Below are 19,629 nucleotides of genomic sequence, written 5' to 3'. Positions count from 1 at the left end.
ATTCTGGGTGCCATTTACAAACCATAAGTGCTAATGACTCCATTCCTTTTAGTGGTAATGTGGGCTGCTAACTGGAGTACTCTAAAACAAACCTGACCTCTCTAGGATATTCAGAAGCCAAGTTATAAGCCCACAAAGGTGTAACTGGACTACTTCTTTAAAGTGACACCAGGCCCGGTGACCTTTGGGACATGGTTTGACCCCCAATAGGAATGTGCGATCATCATGAAACGTTCAGATCACTTACAACTCAATAGATTCTACCTTCTTGTAACGTTTCAGCCTGATTGGACCTTGTTTTCACACAAATGGACCCAGAATGATGTGAAATTGTGCTTCGTGCAACATAATTCTGGGTGCCATTTAAAAACCATAAGTGCTAATGACTCCATTCCTTTTTGAGGTTGTAGGGGCTGTTGATTGGAGTACACTAAAACAAACCTGATCTCTCTAGGACATTCAGAAACCAAGTTATAAGCCCTCAAAGGTGTAATTGGACTACTTCTTTAAAGTGACACCAGGCCCGGTGACCTTTGGGACATGGTTTGACCCCCTATAGGAATGTGCGATCATCATGAAATGTTCAGATCACTTACAACTCAATAGATTCTAAAGTCTTGTAACGTTTCAGCCTGATTGGACCTTGTTTTCACACAAATGGACCCAGAATGATGTGAAATTGTGCTTCGTGCAACATAATTCTGGGTGCCATTTACAAACCATAAGTGCTAATGACTCCATTCCTTTTTGTGGTTGTAGGGGCTGTTGATTGGAGTAAATTAAAACAAACCTGATCTCTCTAGGACATTCAGAAGCCAAGTTATAAGCCCACAAATGTGTAACTGGACTAATTCTTTAAATTGACACCAGATCCGGTGACCTTTGGGACATGGTTTGACCCCCTTAGGAAAGTGCTATCATCATGAAACGTTCAGATCTTTTACAACTCAATAGATTCTACCTTCCTGTAACGTTTCAGCCTGATTGGACCTTGTTTTCACACAAATGGGCCCAGAAAGATGTGAAATTGTGCTTCGTGCAACATAATTCTGGGTGCCATTTACAAACCATAAATGCTAATGACTCCATTCCTTTTTGTGGTTGTAGGGGCTGTTGATTGGAGTACATTAAAACAAACCGGATCTCTCTAGGACAATCAGAAGCCAAGTTATAAGTCCACAAATGTGTAACTGGACTACTTCTTTAAATTGACACCAGATCCAGTGACCTTTGGGACATGGTTTGACCCCCTTAGGAAAGTGCTATCATCATGAAACGTTCAGATCACTTACAACTCAATAGATTCTACCTTCCTGTAACGTTTCAGCCTGATTGGACCTTGTTTTCACACAAATGGGCCCAGAATGATGTGAAATTGTGCTTCGTGCAACATAATTCTGGGTGCCATTTACAAACCATAAGTGCTAATGACTCCATTCCTTTTGTGGTTGTAGGGGCTGTTGATTGGAGTACACTAAAACAAACCTGATCTCTCTAGGACATTCAGAAGCCAAGTTATAAGCCCACAAATGTGTAACTGGACTACTTCTTTAAATTGACACCAGATCCGGTGACCTTTAGGACATGGTTTGATCCCCTTAGGAAAGCGCTATCATCATGAAACGTTCAGATCACTTACAACTAAATAGATTCTACCTTCCTGTAACGTTTCAGCCTGATTGGACCTTGTTTTCACACAAATGAACCCAGAATGATGTGAAATTGTGCTTCCTGCAACATAATTCTGGGTGCCATTTACAAACCATAAATGCTAATGACTCCATTCCTTTTTGTGGTTGTAGGGGCTGTTGATTGGAGTACATTAAAACAAACCTGATCTCTCTAGGACATTCAGAAGCCAAGTTATAAGCCCACAAAGGTGTAACTGGACTACTTCTTTAAAGTGACACTTGGCCCGGTGACCTTTGGGACATGGTTTGACCCCATATAGGAATGTGCGATCAACTTGAAACGTACAGATCACTTACAACTCAATAGATTCTACCTTCTTGTAGCGTTTCAGCCGGATTGGACCTTGTTTTCACACAAATTGACCCAGAATGATGTGAAATTGTGCTTCGTGCAACATAATTCTGGGTGCCACTTACAAACCATAAGTGCTAATGACTCCATTCCTTTTTGTGGTTGTAGGTGCTGTTGATTGGAGTACATTAAAACAAACCTGATCTCTCTAGGACATTCATAAGCCAAGTTAGAAGCCCACAAATGTGTAACTGGACTACTTCTTTAAATTGACACCAGATCCAGTGAACTTTGGGACATGGTTTGACCCCCTTAGGAAAGTGCTATCATCATGAAACGTTCAGATCAGTTACAACTCAATAGATTCTACCTTCCTGTAACGGTTCAGCCTGATTGGACCTTGTTTTCACACAAATGAACCCAGAATGATGTGAAATTGTGCTTCGTGCAACATAATTCTGGGTGCCATTTACAAACCATAAGTGCTAATGACTCCATTCCTTTTTGTGGTTGTAGGGGCTGTTGATTGGAGTACACTAAAACAAACCTAACCTCTCTAGGACATTCAGAAGCCAAGTTATAAACCCACAAAGGTGTAACTGGACTACTTCTTTAAAGTGACACCAGGCCCGGTGACCTTTTGGACATGGTTTTACCCCCTATAGGAATGTGCGATCATCTTGAAATGTTCAGATCACTTACAACTCAATATATTCTACCTTCTTGTAGCGTTTCAGCCTGATTGGACCTTGTTTTCACACAAATGGACCCAGAATGATGTGAAATTGTGCTTCGTGCAACATAATTCTGGGTGCCATTTACAAACCATAAGTGCTAATGACTCCATTCCTTTTTGTGGTTGTAGGGGCTGTTGATTGGAGTACACTAAAACAAACCTGATCTCTCTAGGACATTCAGAAGCCAAGTTATAAGCCCACAAATGTGTAACTGGACTACTTCTTTAAATTGACACCAGATCCGGTGATCTTTGGGACATGGTTTGACCCCCTTAGGAAAGTGCTATCATCATGAAACGTTCAGATCACTTACAACTCAGTAGATTCTACCTTCCTGTAACGTTTCAGCCTGATTGGACCTTGTTTTCACACATATGAACCCAGAATGATGTGAAATTGTGCTTCGTGCAACATAATTCTGGGTGACATTTAAAACCCATAAGTGCTAATGTCTCCATTCCTTTTTGTGGTTGTAGGGGCTGTTGATTGGAGTACACTAAAGCAAACCTGATCGCTCTAGGACATTCAGAAGCCAAGTTATCAGCCCACAAATGTGTAACTGGACTACTTTAAATTGACACCAGATCCGGTGACCTTTGGGACATGGTTTGACCCCCTTAGGAAAGTGCTATCATCATAAAACATTCAGATCACTTACAACTCAATAGATTCTACCTTCCTGTAACATTTCAGCCTGATTGGACCTTGTTTTCACACAAATGGACCCAGAATGATGTGAAATTGTGCTTCGTGCAACATAATTCTGGGTGCCATTTACAAACCATAAGTGCTAATGACTCCATTACTTTTTGTGGTTGTAGGGGCTGTTGATTGGAGTACACTAAAACAAACCTGACCTCTCTAGGACATTCAGAAGCCAAGTTATAAGCCCACAAAGGTGTAACTGGACTACTTCTTTAAAGTGACACCAGGCCCGGTGACCTTTGGGACATGGTTTGACCCCCTATGGGAATGTGAGATCATCATGAAATGTTCAGATCACTTACAACTCAATAGATTCTACCTTCTTGTAACGTATCAGCCTGATTGGACCTTGTTTTCACACAAATGGACCCAGAATGATGTGAAATTGTGCTTCGTGCAACATAATTCTGGGTGCCATTTACAAACCATAAGTGCTAATGACTCCATTCCTTTTTGTGGTTGTAGGGGCTTTGATTGGAGTACACTAAAACAAACCTGATCTCTCTAGGACATTCAGAAGCCAAGTTATAAGTCCACAAATGTGTAACTGGACTACTTCTTTAAATTGACACCAGATCCAGTGACCTTTGGGACATGGTTTGACCCCCTTAGGAAAGTGCTATCATCATGAAACGTTCAGATCACTTACAACTCAATAGATTCTACCTTCCTGTAACGTTTCAGCCTGATTGGACCTTGTTTTCACACAAATGGGCCCAGAATGATGTGAAATTGTGCTTCGTGCTACATAATTCTGGGTGCCATTTACAAACCATAAGTGCTAATGACTCCATTCCTTTTGTGGTTGTAGGGGCTGTTGATTGGAGTACACTAAAACAAACCTGATCTCTCTAGGACATTCAGAAGCCAAGTTATAAGCCCACAAATGTGTAACTGGACTACTTCTTTAAATTGACACCAGATCCGGTGACCTTTGGGACATGGTTTGACCCCCTTAGGAAAGTGCTATCATCATGAAACGTTCAGATCACTTACAACTCAATAGATTCTACCTTCTTTTAACGTATCAGCCTGATTGGACCTTGTTTTCACACAAATGGTCCCAGAATGATGTGAAATTGTGCTTCGTGCAACATAATTCTGGGTGCCATTTACAAACCATAAGTGCTAATGACTCCATTCCTTTTTGTGGTTGTAGGGGCTGTTGATTTGAGTATACTAAAACAAACCTGATCTCTCTAGGACATTCAGAAGCCAAGTTATAAGCCCACAAAGGTGTAACTGGACTACTTCTTTAAAGTGACACTTGGCCCGGTGACCTTTGGGACATGGTTTGACCCCCTATAGGAATGTGCGATCATCTTGAAACGTTCAGATCACTTACAACTCAATAGATTCTACCTTCTTGTAGCGTTTCAGCCGGATTGGACCTTGTTTTCACACAAATTGACCCAGAATGATGTGAAATTGTGCTTCGTGCAACATAATTCTGGGTGCCACTTACAAACCATAAGTGCTAATGACTCCATTCCTTTTTGTGGTTGTAGGGGCTGTTGATTGGTGTACATTAAAACAAACCTGATCTCTCTAGGACATTCATAAGCCAAGTTATAAGCCCACAAATGTGTAACTGGACTACTTCTTTAAATTGACACCAGATCCAGTGACCTTTGGGACATGGTTTGACCCCCTTAGGAAAGTGCTATCATCATGAAACGTTCAGATCAGTTACAACTCAATAGATTCTACCTTCCTGTAACGTTTCAGCCTGATTGGACCTTGTTTTCACACAAATGAACCCAGAATGATGTGAAATTGTGCTTCGTGCAACATAATTCTGGGTGCCATTTACAAACCATAAGTGCTAATGACTCCATTCCTTTTTGTGGTTGTAGGGGCTGTTGAATGGAGTACACTAAAACAAACCTAACCTCTCTAGGACATTCAGAAGCCAAGTTATAAACCCACAAAGGTGTAACTGGACTACTTCTTTAAAGTGACACCAGGCCCGGTGACCTTTTGGACATGGTTTTACCCCCTATAGGAATGTGCGATCATCTTGAAATGTTCAGATCACTTACAACTCAATATATTCTACCTTCTTGTAGCATTTCAGCCTGATTGGACCTTGTTTTCACACAAATGGACCCAGAATGATGTGAAATTGTGCTTCGTGCAACATAATTCTGGGTGCCATTTACAAACCATAAGTGCTAATGACTCCATTCCTTTTTGTGGTTGTAGGGGCTGTTGATTGGAGTACACTAAAACAAACCTGATCTCTCTAGGACATTCAGAAGCCAAGTTATAAGCCCACAAATGTGTAACTGGACTACTTCTTTAAATTGACACCAGATCCGGTGATCTTTGGGACATGGTTTGACCCCCTTAGGAAAGTGCTATCATCATGAAACGTTCAGATCACTTACAACTCAGTAGATTCTACCTTCCTGTAACATTTCAGCCTGATTGGACCTTGTTTTCACACAAATGGACCCAGAATGATGTGAAATTGTGCTTCGTGCAACATAATTCTGGGTGCCATTTACAAACCATAAGTACTAATGACTCCATTACTTTTTGTGGTTGTAGGGGCTGTTGATTGGAGTACACTAAAACAAACCTGACCTCTCTAGGACATTCAGAAGCCAAGTTATAAGCCCACAAAGGTGTAACTGGACTACTTCTTTAAAGTGACACCAGGCCCGGTGACCTTAGGGACATGGTTTGACCCCCTATGGGAATGTGAGATCATCATGAAACGTTCAGATCACTTACAACTCAATAGATTCTACCTTCTTGTAATGTTTCAGCCTGATTGGACCTTGTTTTCACACAAATGGACCCAGAATGATGTGAAATTGTGCTTCGTGCAACATAATTCTGGGTGCCATTTACAAACCATAAGGCTAATGACTCCATTCCTTTTGTGGTTGTAGGGGCTGTTGATTGGAGTACACTAAAACAAACCTGATCTCTCTAGGACATTCAGAAGCCAAGTTATAAGCCCACAAATGTGTAACTGGACTACTTCTTTAAATTGACACCAGATCCGGTGACCTTTGGGACATGGTTTGATCCCCTTAGGAAAGCGCTATCATAATGAAACGTTCAGATCACTTACAACTAAATAGATTCTACCTTCCTGTAACGTTTCAGCCTGATTGGACCTTGTTTTCACACAAATGAACCCAGAATGATGTGAAATTGTGCTTCGTGCAACATAATTCTGGGTGCCATTTACAAACCATAAATGCTAATGACTCCATTCCTTTTTGTGATTGTAGGGGCTGTTGATTTGAGTATACTAAAACAAACCTGATCTCTCTAGGACATTCAGAAGCCAAGTTATTAGCCCACAAAGGTGTAACTGGACTACTTCTTTAAAGTGACACTTGGCCCGGTGACCTTTGGGACATGGTTTGACCCCCTATAGGAATGTGCGATCATCTTGAAACGTTCAGATCACTTACAACTCAATAGATTCTACCTTCTTGTAGCGTTTCAGCCGGATTGGACCTTGTTTTCACACAAATTGACCCAGAATGATGTGAAATTGTGCTTCGTGCAACATAATTCTGGGTGCCACTTACAAACCATAAGTGCTAATGACTCCATTCCTTTTTGTGGTTGTAGGGGCTGTTGATTGGTGTACATCAAAACAAACCTGATCTCTCTAGGACATTCATAAGCCAAGTTATAAGCCCACAAATGTGTAACTGGACTACTTCTTTAAATTGACACCAGATCCAGTGACCTTTGGGACATGGTTTGACCCCCTTAGGAAAGTGCTATCATCATGAAACGTTCAGATCAGTTACAACTCAATAGATTCTACCTTCCTGTAACGTTTCAGCCTGATTGGACCTTGTTTTCACACAAATGAACCCAGAATGATGTGAAATTGTGCTTCGCGCAACATAATTCTGGGTGCCATTTACAAACCATAAGTGCTAATGACTCCATTCCTTTTTGTGGTTGTAGGGGCTGTTGATTGGAGTACACTAAAACAAACCTAACCTCTCTAGGACATTCAGAAGCCAAGTTATAAACCCACAAAGGTGTAACTGGACTACTTCTTTAAAGTGACACCAGGCCCGGTGACCTTTTGGACATGGTTTTACCCCCTATAGGAATGTGCGATCATCTTGAAATGTTCAGATCACTTACAACTCAATATATTCTACCTTCTTGTAGCGTTTCAGCCTGATTGGACCTTGTTTTCACACAAATGGACCCAGAATGATGTGAAATTGTACTTCGTGCAACATAATTCTGGGTGCCATTTACAAACCATAAGTGCTAATGACTCCATTCCTTTTTGTGGTTGTAGGGGCTGTTGATTGGAGTACACTAAAACAAACCTGATCTCTCTAGGACATTCAGAAGCCAAGTTATAAGCCCACAAATGTGTAACTGGACTACTTCTTTAAATTGACACCAGATCCGGTGATCTTTGGGACATGGTTTGACCCCCTTAGGAAAGTGCTATCATCATGAAACGTTCAGATCACTTACAACTCAGTAGATTCTACCTTCCTGTAACATTTCAGCCTGATTGGACCTTGTTTTCACACAAATGGACCCAGAATGATGTGAAATTGTGCTTCGTGCAACATAATTCTGGGTGCCATTTACAAACCATAAGTACTAATGACTCCATTACTTTTTGTGGTTGTAGGGGCTGTTGATTGGAGTACACTAAAACAAACCTGACCTCTCTAGGACATTCAGAAGCCAAGTTATAAGCCCACAAAGGTGTAACTGGACTACTTCTTTAAAGTGACACCAGGCCCGGTGACCTTAGGACATGGTTTGACCCCCTATGGGAATGTGAGATCATCATGAAACGTTCAGATCACTTACAACTCAATAGATTCTACCTTCTTGTAATGTTTCAGCCTGATTGGACCTTGTTTTCACACAAATGGACCCAGAATGATGTGAAATTGTGCTTCGTGCAACATAATTCTGGGTGCCATTTACAAACCATAAGGCTAATGACTCCATTCCTTTTGTGGTTGTAGGGTCTGTTGATTGGAGTACACTAAAACAAACCTGATCTCTCTAGGACATTCAGAAGCCAAGTTATAAGCCCACAAATGTGTAACTGGACTACTTCTTTAAATTGACACCAGATCCGGTGACCTTTGGGACATGGTTTGATCCCCTTAGGAAAGCGCTATCATAATGAAACGTTCAGATCACTTACAACTAAATAGATTCTACCTTCCTGTAACGTTTCAGCCTGATTGGACCTTGTTTTCACACAAATGAACCCAGAATGATGTGAAATTGTGCTTCGTGCAACATAATTCTGGGTGCCATTTACAAACCATAAATGCTAATGACTCCATTCCTTTTTGTGGTTGTAGGGGCTGTTGATTGGAGAACATTAAAACAAACCTGATCTCTCTAGGACATTCAGAAGCCATGTTATAAGCCCACAAATGTGTAACTGGACTACTTCTTTAAATTGACACCAGATCCGGTGACCTTTGGGACATGGTTTGACCCCCTTAGGAAAGTGCTATCATCATGAAACGTTCAGATCACTTACAACTCAATAGATTCTACCTTCTTGTAACGTATCAGCCTGATTGGACCTTGTTTTCACACAAATGGACCCAGAATGATGTGAAATTGTGCTTCGTGCAACATAATTCTGGGTGCCATTTACAAACCATAAGTGCTAATGACTCCATTCCTTTTTGTGGTTGTAGGGGCTGTTGATTGGAGTACACTAAAACAAACCTGACCTCTCTAGGACATTCAGAAGCCAAGTTATAAGCCCACAAAGGTGTAACTGGACTACTTCTTTAAAGTGACACCAGGCCCGGTGACCTTTGGGACATGGTTTGACCCCCTATGGGAATGTGAGATCATCATGAAACGTTCAGATCACTTACAACTCAATAGATTCTACTTTCTTGTAATGTTTCAGCCTGATTGGACCTTGTTTTCACACAAATGGACCCAGAATGATGTGAAATTGTGCTTCGTGCAACATAATTCTGGGTGCCATTTACAAACCATAAGGCTAATGACTCCATTCCTTTTGTGGTTGTAGGGGCTGTTGATTGGAGTACACTAAAACAAACCTGATCTCTCTAGGACATTCAGAAGCCAAGTTATAAGCCCACAAATGTGTAACTGGACTACTTCTTTAAATTGACACCAGATCCGGTGACCTTTGGGACATGGTTTGATCCCCTTAGGAAAGCGCTATCATCATGAAACGTTCAGATCACTTACAACTAAATAGATACTACCTTCCTGTAACGTTTCAGCCTGATTGGACCTTGTTTTCACACAAATGAACCCAGAATGATGTGAAATTGTGCTTCGTGCAACATAATTCTGGGTGCCATTTACAAACCATAAATGCTAATGACTCCATTCCTTTTTGTGGTTGTAGGGGCTGTTGATTGGAGAACATTAAAACAAACCTGATCTCTCTAGGACATTCAGAAGCCATGTTATAAGCCCACAAATGTGTAACTAGACTACTTCTTTAAATTGACACCAGATCCAGTGACCTTTGGGACATGGTTTGACCCCCTTAGGAAAGTGCTATCATCATGAAACGTTCAGATCACTTACAACTCAATAGATTCTACCTTCTTGTTTCGTTTCAGCCTGATTGGACCTTGTTTTCACACAAATGGACCCAGAATGATGTGAAATTGTGCTTCGTGCAACATAATTCTGGGTGCCATTTACAAACCATAAGTGCTAATGACTCCATTCCTTTTTGTGGTTGTAGGGGCTGTTGATTGGAGTACACTAAAACAAACCTGATCTCTCTAGGACATTCAGAAGCCAAGTTATAAGCCCACAAATGTGTAACTGGACTACTTCTTTAAATTGACACCAGATCCGGTGATCTTTGGGACATGGTTTGACCCCCTTAGGAAAGTGCTATCATCATGAAACGTTCAGATCACTTACAACTCAGTAGATTCTACCTTCCTGTAACGTTTCAGCCTGATTGGACCTTGTTTTCACACATATGAACCCAGAATGATGTGAAATTGTGCTTCGTGCAACATAATTCTGGGTGCCATTTAAAAACCATAAGTGCTAATGTCTCCATTCCTTTTTGTGGTTGTAGGGGCTGTTGATTGGAGTACACAAAAGCAAACCTGATCGCTCTAGGACATTCAGAAGCCAAGTTATAAGCCCACAAATGTGTAACTGGACTACTTCTTTAAATTGACACCAGATCCGGTGACCTTTGGGACATGGTTTGACCCTCTTAGGAAAGTGCTATCATCATGAAACATTCAGATCACTTACAACTCAATAGATTCTACCTTCCTGTAACATTTCAGCCTGATTGGACCTTGTTTTCACACAAATGGACCCAGAATGATGTGAAATTGTGCTTCGTGCAACATAATTCTGGGTGCCATTTACAAACCATAAGTGCTAATGACTCCATTACTTTTTGTGGTTGTAGGGGCTGTTGATTGGAGTACACTAAAACAAACCTGACCTCTCTAGGACATTCAGAAGCCAAGTTATAAGCCCAGAAAGGTGTAACTGGACTACTTCTTTAAAGTGACACCAGGCCCGGTGACCTTTGGGACATGGTTTGACCCCCTATGGGAATGTGAGATCATCATGAAACGTTCAGATCACTTACAACTCAATAGATTCTACCTTCTTGTAATGTTTCAGCCTGATTGGACCTTGTTTTCACACAAATGGACCCAGAATGATGTGAAATTGTGCTTCGTGCAACATAATTCTGGGTGCCATTTACAAACCATAAGGCTAATGACTCCATTCCTTTTGTGGTTGTAGGGGCTGTTGATTGGAGTACACTAAAACAAACCTGATCTCTCTAGGACATTCAGAAGCCAAGTTATAAGCCCACAAATGTGTAACTGGACTACTTCTTTAAATTGACACCAGATCAGGTGACCTTTGGGACATGGTTTGATCCCCTTAGGAAAGCGCTATCATCATGAAACGTTCAGATCACTTACAACTAAATAGATTCTACCTTCTTGTAACGTTTCAGCCTGATTGGACCTTGTTTTCACACAAATGAACCCAGAATGATGTGAAATTGTGCTTCGTGCAACATAATTCTGGGTGCCATTTACAAACCATAAATGCTAATGACTCCATTCCTTTTTGTGGTTGTAGGGGCTGTTGATTGGAGAACATTAAAACAAACCTGATCTCTCTAGGACATTCAGAAGCCATGTTATAAGCCCACAAATGTGTAACTGGACTACTTCTTTAAATTGACACCAGATCCGGTGACCTTTGGGACATGGTTTGACCCCCTTAGGAAAGTGCTATCATCATGAAACGTTCAGATCACTTACAACTCAATAGATTCTACCTTCTTGTAACGTATCAGCCTGATTGGACCTTGTTTTCACACAAATGGACCCAGAATGATGTGAAATTGTGCTTAGTGCAACATAATTCTGGGTGCCATTTACAAACCATAAGTGCTAATGACTCCATTCCTTTTTGTGGTTGTAGGGGCTGTTGATTGGAGTACACTAAAACAAACCTGACCTCTCTAGGACATTCAGAAGCCAAGTTATAAGCCCACAAAGGTGTAACTGGACTACTTCTTTAAAGTGACACCAGGCCCGGTGACCTTTGGGACAAGGTTTGACCCCCTATGGGAATGTGAGATCATCATGAAACGTTCAGATCACTTACAACTCAATAGATTCTACTTTCTTGTAATGTTTCAGCCTGATTGGACCTTGTTTTCACACAAATGGACCCAGAATGATGTGAAATTGTGCTTCGTGCAACATAATTCTGGGTGCCATTTACAAACCATAAGTGCTAATGACTCCATTCCTTTTGTGGTTGTAGGGGTTGTTGATTGGAGTACACTAAAACAAACCTGATCTCTCTAGGACATTCAGAAGCCAAGTTATAAGCCCACAAATGTGTAACTGGACTACTTCTTTAAATTGACACCAGATCCGGTGACCTTTGGGACATGGTTTGATCCCCTTAGGAAAGCGCTATCATCATGAAACGTTCAGATCACTTACAACTAAATAGATTCTACCTTCCTGTAACGTTTCAGCCTGATTGGACCTTGTTTTCACACAAATGAACCCAGAATGATGTGAAATTGTGCTTCGTGCAACATAATTCTGGGTGCCATTTACAAACCATAAATGCTAATGACTCCATTCCTTTTGTGGTTGTAGGGGCTGTTGATTGGAGTACACTAAAACAAACCTGATCTCTCTAGGACATTCAGAAGCCAAGTTATAAGCCCACAAATGTGTAACTGGACTACTTCTTTAAATTGACACCAGATCCGGTGACCTTTGGGACATGGTTTGATCCCCTTAGGAAAGCGCTATCATCATGAAACGTTCAGATCACTTACAACTAAATAGATTCTACCTTCCTGTAACGTTTCAGCCTGATTGGACCTTGTTTTCACACAAATGAACCCAGAATGATGTGAAATTGTGCTTCGTGCAACATAATTCTGGGTGCCATTTACAAACCATAAATGCTAATGACTCCATTCCTTTTTGTGGTTGTAGGGGCTGTTGATTGGAGAACATTAAAACAAACCTGATCTCTCTAGGACATTCAGAAGCCATGTTATAAGCCCACAAATGTGTAACTGGACTACTTCTTTAAATTGACACCAGATCCGGTGACCTTTGGGACATGGTTTGACCCCCTTAGGAAAGTGCTATCATCATGAAACGTTCAGATCACTTACAACTCAATAGATTCTACCTTCTTGTAACGTATCAGCCTGATTGGACCTTGTTTTCACACAAATGGACCCAGAATGATGTGAAATTGTGCTTCGTGCAACATAATTCTGGGTGCCATTTACAAACCATAAGTGCTAATGACTCCATTCCTTTTTGTGGTTGTAGGGGCTGTTGATTGGAGTACACTAAAACAAACCTGACCTCTCTAGGACATTCAGAAGCCAAGTTATAAGCCCACAAAGGTGTAACTGGACTACTTCTTTAAAGTGACACCAGGCCCGGTGACCTTTGGGACATGGTTTGACCCCCTATGGGAATGTGAGATCATCATGAAACGTTCAGATCACTTACAACTCAATAGATTCTACTTTCTTGTAATGTTTCAGCCTGATTGGACCTTGTTTTCACACAAATGGACCCAGAATGATGTGAAATTGTGCTTCGTGCAACATAATTCTGGGTGCCATTTACAAACCATAAGGCTAATGACTCCATTCCTTTTGTGGTTGTAGGGGCTGTTGATTGGAGTACACTAAAACAAACCTGATCTCTCTAGGACATTCAGAAGCCAAGTTATAAGCCCACAAATGTGTAACTGGACTACTTCTTTAAATTGACACCAGATCCGGTGACCTTTGGGACATGGTTTGATCCCCTTAGGAAAGCGCTATCATCATGAAACGTTCAGATCACTTACAACTAAATAGATTCTACCTTCCTGTAACGTTTCAGCCTGATTGGACCTTGTTTTCACACAAATGAACCCAGAATGATGTGAAATTGTGCTTCGTGCAACATAATTCTGGGTGCCATTTACAAACCATAAATGCTAATGACTCCATTCCTTTTTGTGGTTGTAGGGGCTGTTGATTGGAGAACATTAAAACAAACCTGATCTCTCTAGGACATTCAGAAGCCATGTTATAAGCCCACAAATGTGTAACTGGACTACTTCTTTAAATTGACACCAGATCCGGTGACCTTTGGGACATGGTTTGACCCCCTTAGGAAAGTGCTATCATCATGAAACATTCAGATCACTTACAACTCAATAGATTCTACCTTCTTGTAACGTATCAGCCTGATTGGACCTTGTTTTCACACAAATGGACCCAGAATGATGTGAAATTGTGCTTCGTGCAACATAATTCTGGGTGCCATTTACAAACCATAAGTGCTAATGACTCCATTCCTTTTGTGGTTGTAGGGGTTGTTGATTGGAGTACACTAAAACAAACCTGATCTCTCTAGGACATTCAGAAGCCAAGTTATAAGCCCACAAATGTGTAACTGGACTACTTCTTTAAATTGACACCAGATCCGGTGACCTTTGGGACATGGTTTGATCCCCTTAGGAAAGCGCTATCATCATGAAACGTTCAGATCACTTACAACTAAATAGATTCTACCTTCCTGTAACGTTTCAGCCTGATTGGACCTTGTTTTCACACAAATGAACCCAGAATGATGTGAAATTGTGCTTCGTGCAACATAATTCTGGGTGCCATTTACAAACCATAAGGCTAATGACTCCATTCCTTTTGTGGTTGTAGGGGCTGTTGATTGGAGTACACTAAAACAAACCTGATCTCTCTAGGACATTCAGAAGCCAAGTTATAAGCCCACAAATGTGTAACTGGACTACTTCTTTAAATTGACACCAGATCCGGTGACCTTTGGGACATGGTTTGATCCCCTTAGGAAAGCGCTATCATCATGAAACGTTCAGATCACTTACAACTAAATAGATTCTACCTTCCTGTAACGTTTCAGCCTGATTGGACCTTGTTTTCACACAAATGAACCCAGAATGATGTGAAATTGTGCTTCGTGCAACATAATTCTGGGTGCCATTTACAAACCATAAATGCTAATGACTCCATTCCTTTTTGTGGTTGTAGGGGCTGTTGATTGGAGAACATTAAAACAAACCTGATCTCTCTAGGACATTCAGAAGCCATGTTATGAGCCCACAAATGTGTAACTGGACTACTTCTTTAAATTGACACCAGATCCGGTGACCTTTGGGACATGGTTTGACCCCCTTAGGAAAGTGCTATCATCATGAAACGTTCAGATCACTTACAACTCAATAGATTCTACCTTCTTGTAACGTATCAGCCTGATTGGACCTTGTTTTCACACAAATGGACCCAGAATGATGTGAAATTGTGCTTCGTGCAACATAATTCTGGGTGCCATTTACAAACCATAAGTGCTAATGACTCCATTCCTTTTTGTGGTTGTAGGGGCTGTTGATTGGAGTACACTAAAACAAACCTGACCTCTCTAGGACATTCAGAAGCCAAGTTATAAGCCCACAAAGGTGTAACTGGACTACTTCTTTAAAGTGACACCAGGCCCGGTGACCTTTGGGACATGGTTTGACCCCCTATGGGAATGTGAGATCATCATGAAACGTTCAGATCACTTACAACTCAATAGATTCTACTTTCTTGTAGTGTTTCAGCCTGATTGGACCTTGTTTTCACACAAATGGACCCAGAATGATGTGAAATTGTGCTTCGTGCAACATAATTCTGGGTGCCATTTACAAACCATAAGGCTAATGACTCCATTCCTTTTGTGGTTGTAGGGGCTGTTGATTGGAGTACACTAAAACAAACCTGATCTCTCTAGGACATTCAGAAGCCAAGTTATAAGCCCACAAATGTGTAACTGGACTACTTCTTTAAATTGACACCAGATCCGGTGACCTTTGGGACATGGTTTGATCCCCTTAGGAAAGCGCTATCATCATGAAACGTTCAGATCACTTACAACTAAATAGATTCTACCTTCCTGTAACGTTTCAGCCTGATTGGACCTTGTTTTCACACAAATGAACCCAGAATGATGTGAAATTGTGCTTCGTGCAACATAATTCTGGGTGCCATTTACAAACCATAAATGCTAATGACTCCATTCCTTTTTGTGGTTGTAGGGGCTGTTGATTGGAGAACATTAAAACAAACCTGATCTCTCTAGGACATTCAGAAGCCATGTTATAAGCCCACAAATGTGTAACTGGACTACTTCTTTAAATTGACACCAGATCCGGTGACCTTTGGGACATGGTTTGACCCCCTTAGGAAAGTGCTATCATCATGAAACATTCAGATCACTTACAACTCAATAGATTCTACCTTCTTGTAACGTATCAGCCTGATTGGACCTTGTTTTCACACAAATGGACCCAGAATGATGTGAAATTGTGCTTCGTGCAACATAATTCTGGGTGCCATTTACAAACCATAAGTGCTAATGACTCCATTCCTTTTGTGGTTGTAGGGGCTGTTGATTGGAGTACACTAAAACAAACCTGATCTCTCTAGGACATTCAGAAGCCAAGTTATAAGCCCACAAATGTGTAACTGGACTACTTCTTTAAATTGACACCAGATCCGGTGACCTTTGGGACATGGTTTGATCCCCTTAGGAAAGCGCTATCATCATGAAACGTTCAGATCACTTACAACTAAATAGATTCTACCTTCCTGTAACGTTTCAGCCTGATTGGACCTTGTTTTCACACAAATGAACCCAGAATGATGTGAAATTGTGCTTCGTGCAACATAATTCTGGGTGCCATTTACAAACCATAAATGCTAACGAGTCCATTCCTTTTTGTGGTTGTAGGGGCTGTTGATTGGAGTACATTAAAAAAAACCTGATCTCTCTAGGACATTCAGAAGCCAAGTTATAAGCCCACAAATGTGTAACTGGACTACTTCTTTAAATTGACACCAGATCCGGTGACCTTTGGGACATGGTTTGACCCCCTTAGGAAAGTGCTATCATCATGAAACGTTCAGATCACTTACAACTCAATAGATTCTACCTTCTTGTAACGTATCAGCCTGATTAGACCTTGTTTTCACACAAATGGACCCAGAATGATGTGAAATTGTGCTTCGTGCAACATAATTCTGGGTGCCATTTACAAACCATAAGTGCTAATGACTCCATTCCTTTTTGTGGTTGTAGGGGCTGTTGATTTGAGTATACTAAAACAAACCTGATCTCTCTAGGACATTCAGAAGCCAAGTTATAAGCCCACAAAGGTGTAACTGGACTACTTCTTTAAAGTGACACTTGGCCCGGTGACCTTTGGGACATGGTTTGACCCCCTATAGGAATGTGCGATCATCTTGAAACGTTCAGATCACTTACAACTCAATAGATTCTACCTTCTTGTAGCGTTTAAGCCGGATTGGACCTTGTTTTCACACAAATTGACCCAGAATGATGTGAAATTGTGCTTCGTGCAACATAATTCTGGGTGCCACTTACAAACCATAAGTGCTAATGACTCCATTCCTTTTTGTGGTTGTAGGGGCTGTTGATTGGAGTACATTAAAACAAACCTGATCTCTCTAGGACATTCATAAGCCAAGTTATAAGCCCACAAATGTGTAACTGGACTACTTCTTTAAATTGACACCAGATCCAGTGACCTTTGGGACATGGTTTGACCCCCTTAGGAAAGTGCTATCATCATGAAACGTTCAGATCAGTTACAACTCAATAGATTCTACCTTCCTGTAACGTTTCAGCCTGATTGGACCTTGTTTTCACACAAATGAACCCAGAATGATGTGAAATTGTGCTTCGTGCAACATAATTCTGGGTGCCATTTACAAACCATAAGTGCTAATGACTCCATTCCTTTTTGTGGTTGTAGGGGCTGTTGATTGGAGTACACTAAAACAAACCTAACCTCTCTAGGACATTCAGAAGCCAAGTTATAAACCCACAAAGGTGTAACTGGACTACTTCTTTAAAGTGACACCAGGCCCGGTGACCTTTGGGACATGGTTTGACCCCCTATGGGAATGTGAGATCATCATGAAACGTTCAGATCACTTACAACTCAATAGATTCTACCTTCTTGTAATGTTTCAGCCTGATTGGACCTTGTTTTCACACAAATGGACCCAGAATGATGTGAAATTGTGTTTCGTGCAACATAATTCTGGGTGCCATTTACAAACCATAAGGCTAATGACTCCATTCCTTTTGTGCTTGTAGGGGCTGTTGATTGGAGTACACTAAAACAAACCTGATCTCTCTAGGACATTCAGAAGCCAAGTTATAAGCCCACAAAGGTGTAACTGGACTACTTCTTTAAAGTGACACCAGGCCCGGTGACCTTTGGGACATGGTTTGACCCCCTATAGGAATGTGAGATCATCATGAAACGTTGAGATCACTTACAACTCCAGAGATTCTACTTTCTTGTAATGTTTCAGCCTGATTGGACCTTGTTTTCACACAAATGGACCCAGAATGATGTGAAATTGTGCTTCGTGCAACATAATTCTGGGTGCCATTTACAAACCATAAGGCTAATGACTCCATTCCTTTTGTGGTTGTAGGGGCTGTTGATTGGAGTACACTAAAACAAACCTGATCTCTCTAGGACATTCAGAAGCCAAGTTATAAGCCCACAAATGTGTAACTGGACTACTTCTTTAAATTGACACCAGATCCGGTGACCTTTGGGACATGGTTTGATCCCCTTAGGAAAGCGCTATCATCATGAAACGTTCAGATCACTTACAACTAAATAGATTCTACCTTCCTGTGACGTTTCAGCCTGACTGGACCTTGTTTTCACACAAATGAACCCAGAATGATGTGAAATTGTGCTTCGTGCAACATAATTCTGGGTGCCATTTACAAACCATAAATGCTAATAACTCCATTCCTTTTTGTGGTTGTAGGGGCTTTTGATTGGAGAACATTAAAACAAACCTGATCTCTCTAGGACATTCAGAAGCCATGTTATAAGCCCACAAAAGTGTAACTGGACTACTTCTTTAAAGTGACACCAGGCCCGGTGACCTTTGGGACATGGTTTGACCCCCTATGGGAATGTGAGATCATCATGAAACGTTCAGATCACTTACAACTCAATAGATTCTACCTTCTTGTAATGTTTCAGCCTGATTGGACCTTGTTTTCACACAAATGGACCCAGAATTATGTGAAATTGTGCTTCGTGCAACATAATTCTGGGTGCCATTTACAAACCATAAGGCTAATGACTCCATTCCTTTTGTGGTTGTAGGGGCTGTTGATTGGAGTACACTAAAACAAACCTGATCTCTCTAGGACATTCAGAAATCAAGTTATAAGCCCACAAATGTGTAACTGGACTACTTCTTTAAATTGACACCAGATCCGGTGACCTTTGGGACATGGTTTGATCCCCTTAGGAATGCGCTATCATCATGAAACGTTCAGATCACTTACAACTAAATAGATTCTACCTTCCTGTAACGTTTCAGCCTGATTGGACCTTGTTTTCACAAAAATGAACCCAGAATGATGTGAAATTGTGCTTCGTGCAACATAATTCTGGGTGCCATTTACAAACCATAAATGCTAATGACTCCATTCCTTTTTGTGGTTGTAGGGGCTGTTGATTGGAGTACATTAAAAAAAACCTGATCTCTCTAGGACATTCAGAAGCCAAGTTATAAGCCCACAAATGTGTAACTGGACTA

This window comes from Nothobranchius furzeri, chromosome 15 (assembly GCF_043380555.1).
Source record: "Nothobranchius furzeri strain GRZ-AD chromosome 15, NfurGRZ-RIMD1, whole genome shotgun sequence".
In the NCBI taxonomy this organism is placed as follows: domain Eukaryota; kingdom Metazoa; phylum Chordata; class Actinopteri; order Cyprinodontiformes; family Nothobranchiidae; genus Nothobranchius; species Nothobranchius furzeri.
The sequence above is the reverse complement of the archived record's forward strand: the minus strand, read 5'-3'. Positions refer to the sequence as shown.